A 9,967-nucleotide genomic window follows, 5' to 3' on the forward strand; every position below is an offset into this window, starting at 1 on the left:
CCCCAGTGGAGAAACTGAAGGTCTGTTTGTGGGAGAAGTTTCCAACCTTACCTGGAGCTGAGTTAATTTAGAGAGCCGAGCGAAATACAGGGGGTAGAGGAAGTAGCAGAAAGGCCCAGGGAGCTCGCTGGGTCCCCAAGCAGCCCATTCCTGCCTGTCACCACAGGAATCCATTGTGGGGGCAGCCAGAGAAGCAGAGGGTAAAACTCCACACAGAGAAGGAAATCTCTAGCTGGACTTTGTAACAATTTCAATGGGGCGAGAAGCCTCCTGGCCAGAACTTGGGAGAGGGCGCAAATCCCGTGTGCAGAATCCACAGAGGGTAAGAACCAAGCTCGTTTCTTTCACAGCTGGGAAGCAGGTAGCCTGGGGCAAGTTTTCAAGCCTGTCTCACCCACCACCTGGAAACAGACTTGGGGGCTGTGGTGGGGGGCATGGTGGGAGTGAGACTGGCCCTTCGGTTTGTGTGGGAGCTGGGTGATACTTGTGACTGCCAGCTTTCCCTCACTTCCCTGACAACCTGCATGACTCAGCAGAGGCAGCCATAATCCTCCTAGGTACATAACTCCAGTGACCTGGGAATCTCACCCTCATCCCCCATGACAGTCACAGCAAGACCTGCCCAAGAAGAGTCTGAGCTCAGACACATCTGTCCCTGCCCCGACCTGATGTTCCTTCCCTACCCACCCTGGTATCTGAACAAAAAGGGGATATAATCTTGGGAGTTCTAGGGCCCCGCTCACCACAAGTTCTTTTCCATACTACCACAACTGATGCTCTCTGGAAAGCTCCACCTCCTGGCAGGAGGCCAACCAGCAAAAAAATAGAGCATTCAACCACCAAAGCTAAGAAGCCTCACAGAGTCCATTGCACCCCCCTCCCACCTCCACTGCAACAGGTGCTGGTATCCACAGCCGAGAGACCCATAGACAGTTCACATCACAGGATTCTGTGCAGGCAACCCCCAGTACCAGATTGGAGCTGGGTAGACTCACTGGGTGGCTAGACCCAGAAGAGAGAAAACAATCACAGCAGTTTGGCTCACAGGAAGCCACATCCATAGGAAAAGGGGGAGGGTACTACCTCAAGGGAATACCCTGTTGGACAAAAGAATCTGAACAACGGCCTTCAGCCCTAGACCTTCCCTTTGACAGAGCCTACCCAAATGAGAAGGAACCAGAAAACTAACCCTAGTAATATGACAAAACAAAAGCTCTTTGACACCCACAAAAAAATCACACTAGTTCACCAGCAATGGATTCAAACCAAGAAGAAATCCCTGATTTACCTGAAAAAGAATTCAGGAGGTTAGTTATTAAGCTAATCAGGCAGGCACCAGGGAAAGGCAAAGCCCAATGCAAGGAAATCCAAAAAATGATACAAAAAGTGAAGGGAGAAATACTCGAGGAAATGGAGAGCTTAAAGAAAAAAGAAAAAAAAATCAAGAAATTTTGGACACACTTTAAGAAATACAAAATGCTCTGGAAAGTCTCAGCAATAGAATTGAACAAATAGAAGGAAGAAATTCAGAGCTTGAAGACAAGGTCTTCAAATTAACCCAATCTAATAAAGACAAAGAAAAAAGAATAAGAAAATATGAACAAAGCTTCCAAGAAGTCTGGGATTATGTTGTGACGAAACCTAAGAATAATCAGTGTTCCTGAGGAAGAAGAGAGTTCAAAAAGCTTGGAAGACATATTTGGGGAAATAATCATGGAAAACTTATCTGGCCTTGCGAGAGACCTAGACATCCGAATACAAGAAGCACAAAGAACACCTGGGAAATTCATCACAAAAAGATCATTGTTTAGGTACATTGTTGTTAGGTTATCCAAAGTTAAGATGAAGGAAAGAATCTTAAGAGCTGTGAGACAGAAGCACCAGGTAACCTATAAAGGAAAACCTATCAGATTAACAGCAGATTTCTCAGCAGAAACCCTACAAGCCAGAAGGGATTGGGGCCCTATCTTCAGCCTCCTCAGACAAAACAATTATCAGCCAAGGATTTCATATCCAGTGAAACTAAGCATCATATATGAAGGAAAGAGACAGTCTTTTTTCAGACAAACAAGTGCTGGGAGAATTCACCATTACCAAGCCACCACTACAAGAACGCTAAAAGGAGTTCTAAATCTTGAAACAAATCCTGGAAACACAACACATCAAAACAGAACGTCTTTAAAGCATAAATCACACAGGATCTATAAAATGAAAATACAAGTTAAAAAGCAAAAACAAAAAACAAAAAACCAAAATACACAGGCAACATAGAGCATGATGAACACAACGATACCTCACATTTCAATTATAATGTTGAATGTAAATGGCCTAAATGCTCCACCTAAAAGATATACAACCACAGAATTGATAAGAACTCACCAACCATCTGCTGCCTTCAGGAGACTCACCTAACACGTAAAGACTCACATAAACTTAAAGTAAAGGGGTGGAAAAAAGCATTTCATGCAAATGGACACCAAAAGTGAGCAGGATGGCTATTCTTACAACAGACAAAACAAACTTTAAAACAACAGCAGTTAAAAGAGACAAAGAGGGACATTTTATAATGGTAAAAGGCCTTGTCCAACAGGAAAATATTACTATCCTAAATATATATGCACCTAACACTGGAGCTTCCAAATTTCTAAAACAATTACTAATAGACCTAAGAAATGAGAGACAGCAACACAGTATGAGTGGGGGACTTCAGTACTCCACTGACAGCACTAGACAGGTCATCAAGACAGAAAGTCAACAAAGAAACAATGGATTTAAACTACAACTTGGAACAAATGGACTTAACAGATATGTACAGAACATTTCATGCAACAAACACAGAATACACATTCTATTCAACAGTTCATGGAACTTTCTCCAAGGTAGACCTTAGGATAGGCCATAAAATGAGCCTCAATAAATTTAAGAAAATCAAAATTATATCAAGCACTCTCTCAGACCACAGTGGAAAAAAATGGAAATAAACTCTCAAAGGAACCATCAAAACCATGCAAATATCTGGAAATTAAATAACTTGCTCCAATGAGCATTGGGTCAAAAACAAAATCAAGATGGAAATTAAAAAATTCTATGAACTGAATGATAATAATGACACAACTTACCAAAACCTCTGGGATAAAGCAAAAATGGTGCTAGGAGGAAGGTTCATAGCCCTAAATGCTGACATCAAAAAGACTAAAAGAGCACAAACTGACATTCTAAGGTCACACCTCAAGGAACTAGAGAAACAAGAACAAACCAAACCCAAACCCAGCAGAAGAAAGAAGTAACTAAGATCAGAGCAGAACCAAAGGAAATTGAAACAATAACAACAACAAAAATACAAAAGATAAATGAAACAAAAAGCTGGTTCTTTGATAAGGTAAGTAAAATTGATGGACCATTAGCAAGATTAACTGAGAAAATAAGAAAATCCAAATAATTTCACTAATAAAACAGGAGATATTACAACTGACCACTGAAATACAAAGGATCATTTAAAGCTACTATGAACACCTTTATGCACATAAACTGGGAAACCTAGAAGAGACGGATACATTCTTGACAAAACACAACCCTCGTAACTTAAACCAGGAAGAATTAGATACCCTGAACAGTCCAATAACAAGCAGCGAGATTGAAATGGTAATTAAAAAATTACCAACAAAAAAAAGTCCAGGACCAGATGGATTCACAGCAGAATTCTACCAGACATTCAAAGAAGAATAGATACCAATCCTCTTGACACTATCCCACAAGATAGAGAAAGAAGGAACCCTTCCTAATTCATTCTATGAAGCCAGCATCACCCTAATACCAAAATCAGGGAAGGATATAACCATAAATGAAAACTACAGACCAATATCCTTGATGAACATAGATGCTAAAATCATTAATAAAATACTAGCTAACTGAATCCAACAACATATCAAAAGATAATCCACCATGATTAAGTGGGTTTCACACCAAGGATGCGGGGATGGTTTAACATACACAATTCAATAAATGTGATACACCACACAAACAGAATTAAAAACAGAAATCACGTGATCATCTCAATAGATGCAGAAAAAGCATTCAGCAATATCCAGCATTGCTTTATGATTAAAACTCTCAGCAAAATGGGCAGACAAGGGACATACTTCAATGTAATAAAAGCCATCTCTGACAGACCCACAGCTAACATAATACTGAGTAGGGAAAAGTTGAAAACATTCCCTCTGAGAACTGGAACAAGACAAGGATGCCCATTCTCACCACTCCTCTTCAACGTAGTACTGGAAGTCCTAGCCAGAGCAATCAGACAAGAGAAAGAAAGAAAGGGCATCCAAATCGGTAAAGAGAAAGTCAAACTGTCACTGTTTGCTGATGATATGATTGTTTACCTTGAAAACCCTAAAAACTCCTCCAGAAAGCTCTTAGAACTGATAAAAGAATTCAGCAAAGTTTCTGGATACAAGATTAATGTATACAAATCGGTAGCTATTGTATATACCAATAGCAACCAAGCAGAGAATGAAATAAAGAACTCACCCCCTTTTACAATAGCTGAAAAAAAAAAAAAAAGAAATATACCTAAGCAAGGAGTCGAAATACCTCTACAGCAAAACTACAAAACACTGCTGAGAGAAATCGTAGATGACACAAACAAATGGAAACATCCCACGCTCACGAATGGGTAGAATCAATATTGTGAACATGACTGTACTGCCAAAAGCAATCTACAAATTCAATGCAGTCCCCATCAAAATACCACCATCATTCTTCACAGAATTAGAAAAAGCAATTGTAAAATTCATATGGAACCAAAAAAGAGCCCTCATAGCCAAAGCAAGACTATGCAAAAAGAACAAATCTGGAAGCATCACACTACCTGATTTCAAACTATACTATAAGGCCATAGTCACCAAAATAGCATGGTACTGGTATAAAAATAGGCACATAGATCAATAGAATGGAATAGAGAACCTAGAAATAAACCCAAATACTTACAGCCAACTGATCTTTGACAAAGCAAACAACATAAAGTGGGGAAAGAACACCCTTTTCAACAAATGGTGCTGGGAGAATTGGATAGCCACATGTAGGAGAATGAAGCTGGATCCTCATCTCTCACCTTATACAAAAATCAAGTCAAGATGGATTAAGGACTTAAACCTAAGATCTGAAGCTTTTAAAATTCTAGAAGATAACATTGGAAAAATTCTAGACATTGGCTTAGGCAAGGATTTCATGACCAAGAAACCAAAAACAAATATGACAAAAACAAAGATAAATAGCTGGGACCTAATTAAACTAAAGAGCTTTTGCATGGCAAAAGGAACAGTTAGCAGACTAAACACAACCCACAGAGTAGGAGAAAATATTCACAATTTATACATCTGACAAAGTACTAATATCCATAATCTACAATGAACTCAAACAAATCAGTAAGAAAAAAACAATCGCATCAAAAAGTGGATTAAGGACATGAATAGAAAATTATCAAAAGAAGATATACAAATGGCCAACAAACACATGAAAAAATGCTTAACACCATTAATGATCAGGGAAATGCAAATCAAAACCACAATGCAGTACCACCATAGTCCTGCAAGAATGGCCATGATAAAAAAGTCAAGTAACAGTAGATGTTGGCATGGATGTGGTGATCAGGGAACACTTCTACACTGCTGGTGGGAATGTAAAGTAGTATAGCCACTGTGGGAAACTGTGTGGATATTCCTTAAAGAACTAAAAGTAGAACTTCCATTTCATCCAGCAATCCCACTACTGGATATCTACCCAGAGGAAAAGAAGTCATTATTCAAAAAAGACACTTGCACACACATGTTTATAGGAGCACAATTCACAATTGCAAAATTGTGGAACCAACCCAAATGCCCATCAATCAACGAGTTGATAAAGAAACTGATACACACACACACACACACACACACATACACACACACACGATGGAATACTTCTCAGCCATAAAAAGGAATGAATTAACAGCATTTGCAGTGACCTGGATGAGACTGGAGACTATTATTATTCTAAGCAAAGTAACTCGGGAATGGAAAACCAAACATCATATGTTCTCACTGATATGTGGGAGCTAAGCTATGAGGACACAAAGGCATAAGAATGATTCAGTGGATTTTGGGGACTTAGGGGGAAGAAGAGGAGTGGGGCTGAGGAATAAAAGACTAAAAATATGGTGCAGTGTATACTGCTCAGGTGATGGGTGCACCAAAATCTCACAAATCACCACTAAAAAACTCACTTATGTAACCAGATACCACCTGTACCCCAATAACTTATGGAAAAAAAATAAAATCAAGCAAACTGAAACCATAACAAAAAAGTAAAGGCAGTGCATTAAATTCATAATACAATCCAATTTAATTTTTATATATTTATAATATTTTTCATATAATCATTCTCAAATTTTTTTTTAGGCACCATATTTGAATTTTGGATCCAGAAAGCATGGTCATTGTATCTATACCCCTTAACACAGGCTTTATCTGCATCTTCCACCTGCTACCTGCTCCTAGCAGCTGCATCTTTAACCTGCTCCTAGCAAATATCATTTGGCCTATGTCTAGATTGATAGGTGATGATGCCTATGTGTAGAGGTTTAAAGATCGAAGCTAGCAGGATTCATTCTTTTGAGTTAGAATTTTATTAAATATAAATTATAAAGTAAAACCTGAAGCCTTATCAAACATTTAAAACAAAATTTGAGGATTCTGGGAAGATAATGGAGAAGAAAACACCAGAAATCTGTCTCCCCACTTAGGTAAAAATTATAGTAGTAGAACCTCTCTGATGTAACTATTTTGGAACTCTGGGTCTATTGAAGGCTTGCAACAGCCAGGGAAAAGCTTGGATAGTAAATTGTGGTTCATTTTGGTCAATTTTAGCTCTTCGTACAGTAGCAGCTACCCATCCCCCATCCCCTATCCTTCTGGCAGGTGGGTGTGCACATGTTCCTGGAGCAGCCTGCATGCAGGTTGTGGGAGCCAGGGTGAATAAAAAAAGACTGTGTCCTCCAAATAGTGGAGATCTGTGCTTTGATTGCTAATTGCTGCTTCTGATTACAGAGGTTCAGAGGTAGGTGGACATTGTGGTTGCACCTCCCTCCATTGTTGCAAGCCCCCCCCCTCCCCCGGCTGAAGTGACTTCTGGGTTATTTAAAAGGCTGGTGCCTTTTTGTTTTTTTTGTGCCCTTCATTTTTCTCTTTTCCCCACTTTAGGAGCCAGACACTGAAGACTATGACGTTCAAAAGTAACCTCATATACAAGATAAATTAGAAAGTTACAGTGCATGTGTAGGGGAAGGTACAAGCTCTGAAAATACCCTAATTTTATACCTCAGACTGATCCTCAGCACAGGGACAGCTTACAACAAAAATAAAAACACAGAACAACAAAGCCTGGAGAGAGAGTATCTGACTTTTAGACTTACCAGATTATTAGATTAAAATGTCCAGTTTTCCACAAAAATCACAAGAGATAGAAAGAAACAGGAAATTATGGCCCATTCTATGGAAAAAAGCAAACAAACAGAAACTGTCCCTGAAAAAGACCTATTGGCAGATTTACTAGACAAAAACTTTAACACACTGTCTTAAAGATGCTCAAAGACCACATGATCCAGCAATCCTACTCCTAAGTATATACCCCAAAGAAAGGAAATTAGTATATGAAAGTGATATCTGCACTCTCACGTTTATTGTAGCAGTATTTACAATAGCCAAGATTTGGAAGCAACCTACACAATGGAGTACATTCAGCCATATAAAAGAATGAGATCCTGTCATTTGCAACAACATGGGTGAAACTGGAGGTCATTATGTTAAGTGAAATAAGCCAAACTTTGCATGTTCTCACCCATGGGAGCTAAACATTAAAACAATTGAACTCATGGAGATAGCAGAATGATAGTTACCAGAGGCTGGGAAGGGTAGTAGGGTGGGGGTGGGGGCATGGGGGTAAGGGAGGGGAAATTGGGTATGGCTAATGGGTACAAAAAAATAGAATGAACAAGACAGTATTTGCTAGCACGACAGGGTGACAGTAGTAAAAAGCAATTGTACATGTAAAAATAACTAAAAGTGTATAATTGGATTGTTCATGTCACAAAGTGAGGGACTAAGTGGCTAAGTTGGCTGGAAATCCTGGGTCAATAGGGACATCCCTAAGGGGACTTTCCCCTAAGCCAAAATGAGTCACAGTTGCAAGCTAAGGGATTGAAACTTCAACCAATCATATAGGGAGTTTAAGCTCTAGCTGCAGCCTGATGTTTTTAACCAGTCAGGCCCACCAACCCACAAGTGGATTGAAAAATAAGCTAATTCTATAGGAATTAGGAAAAAAGAAAAGAGGATGGGGTTATAAGGGGATATAAGCATAAGACATGCAAGCCCAAAACGGCAACCCTTCCGGGTCCCATTCCACAGTGTGGAAGCTTTACTTTTGCTTTCACTTTACTTTCACTTTCGCTTTAATAAATCTTGTGGTGGCTCATGGTGTAATCCCAGCACTTTGGGAGGCCGAGGTGGGCGAATCACCTGAGGTCAGGAGTTCGAGACCAGCCTGACCAACATGGTGAAACCCCATCTCTACTAAAAATACAAAAATTAGCCAGGCATGTTGGCACATGCCTATAATCCCAGCTACTTGGGAAGCTGAGACAGGAGAATCACTTGAACCCAAGAGGCAGAGGTTGCAGTGAGTCAAGATTGCACCACTGCACTGCAGCTTGGGTGACAGATTGAGACTGTCTCAAAAAAAAAAAAAAAAAAAAATCTTGCTGCTGCACACGCTTTGGGTCTGTGCGTTTCTCTAATTGAGCTGTAACACTTGCTGCAGTGGTCCACGGCTTCATTCCTTGAAGCCCGTGAGACCATGAATGCTTCAATCGAGAAAAACCTGTATCAGGAGAAGACTTCTTATCTCAAAAGGATAAATGCTTGAGGTGGGGGATACCCCATTTGTGATTACTACAGATGTGATTACTATGCGTACCCCAGATGTGATTACTATGCATTGCATGCCTGTATCAAAATATCTCATGTATTCCATAAATACACCTAATGTGTTCCCACAAAAATTAAAAATAAAAATTTAATTAAAAAATAACTAACTAAAGATGCTCAAAGAACTAAAGGAAGACATGGAGACAGTTAAGAAAACTATGTATAACAAAATAGGAATATTAAGAGAAAACCCAGGAAGGAAAAAGAAATTCTGAAGCTGAAAAGTTCAGTAATTGAAATAAGAAATCTACTAGAGGGATTCAAAGGCAGATTTGAGCAAGCAGAAGAAAATCAGCAAACTCAAAGATAGGACAATGGAAATTAGCAAGTCTGAGGAACAGAAAGGAAAAAGATTGAAGAAAAGTAAGCACAGCCTAGGAGTCCCATGGGACGATATCAAGCAGGCCAATATATACATTGTAGGAGTTCTAGCGGAAGAGAGAGAGAGAGAAAGGAGCAGAGAGAATATTTGGAAGAAACAATGGCTGAAAACTTTTCAAGTTCGATAAAATACATGAATATAAACATCCAAGGAGCTCAACAAACTCCAAGTATGATGAACTCAAAGATAGCCACATTGAGACATGTTATAATCAAACCGTCAAAAGACAAACACAGGCCTTTGTCTCTCACTGCAGCCAGAGCTCCCAGTCTTGTGTTCACTTCTCTGTTTCTTCTGCTTCTAGAGGCCCAGCCTCTGTTGCCCTGTGACCTGCAGGTATTGGGAGATCCACAGCTAAGACACCAGGACCCCCTGGAAACCTAGAAATGAGATCATTGACGTTTAGGGATGTGGCCATAGAATTATCTCTGGAGGAGTGGCAATGCGTGGACACTGCACCGCAGAATTTATGTAGGAATGTGATGTTAGGGAACTGCAGAAGCCTGGTCTTCCTGGGTATATTGCTGTCTCTAAGCCAGACCTGATCACCTGTCTGGAGGAA

Source organism: Theropithecus gelada, chromosome 11, assembly GCF_003255815.1.
Source record: "Theropithecus gelada isolate Dixy chromosome 11, Tgel_1.0, whole genome shotgun sequence".
NCBI classification, from domain to species: domain Eukaryota; kingdom Metazoa; phylum Chordata; class Mammalia; order Primates; family Cercopithecidae; genus Theropithecus; species Theropithecus gelada.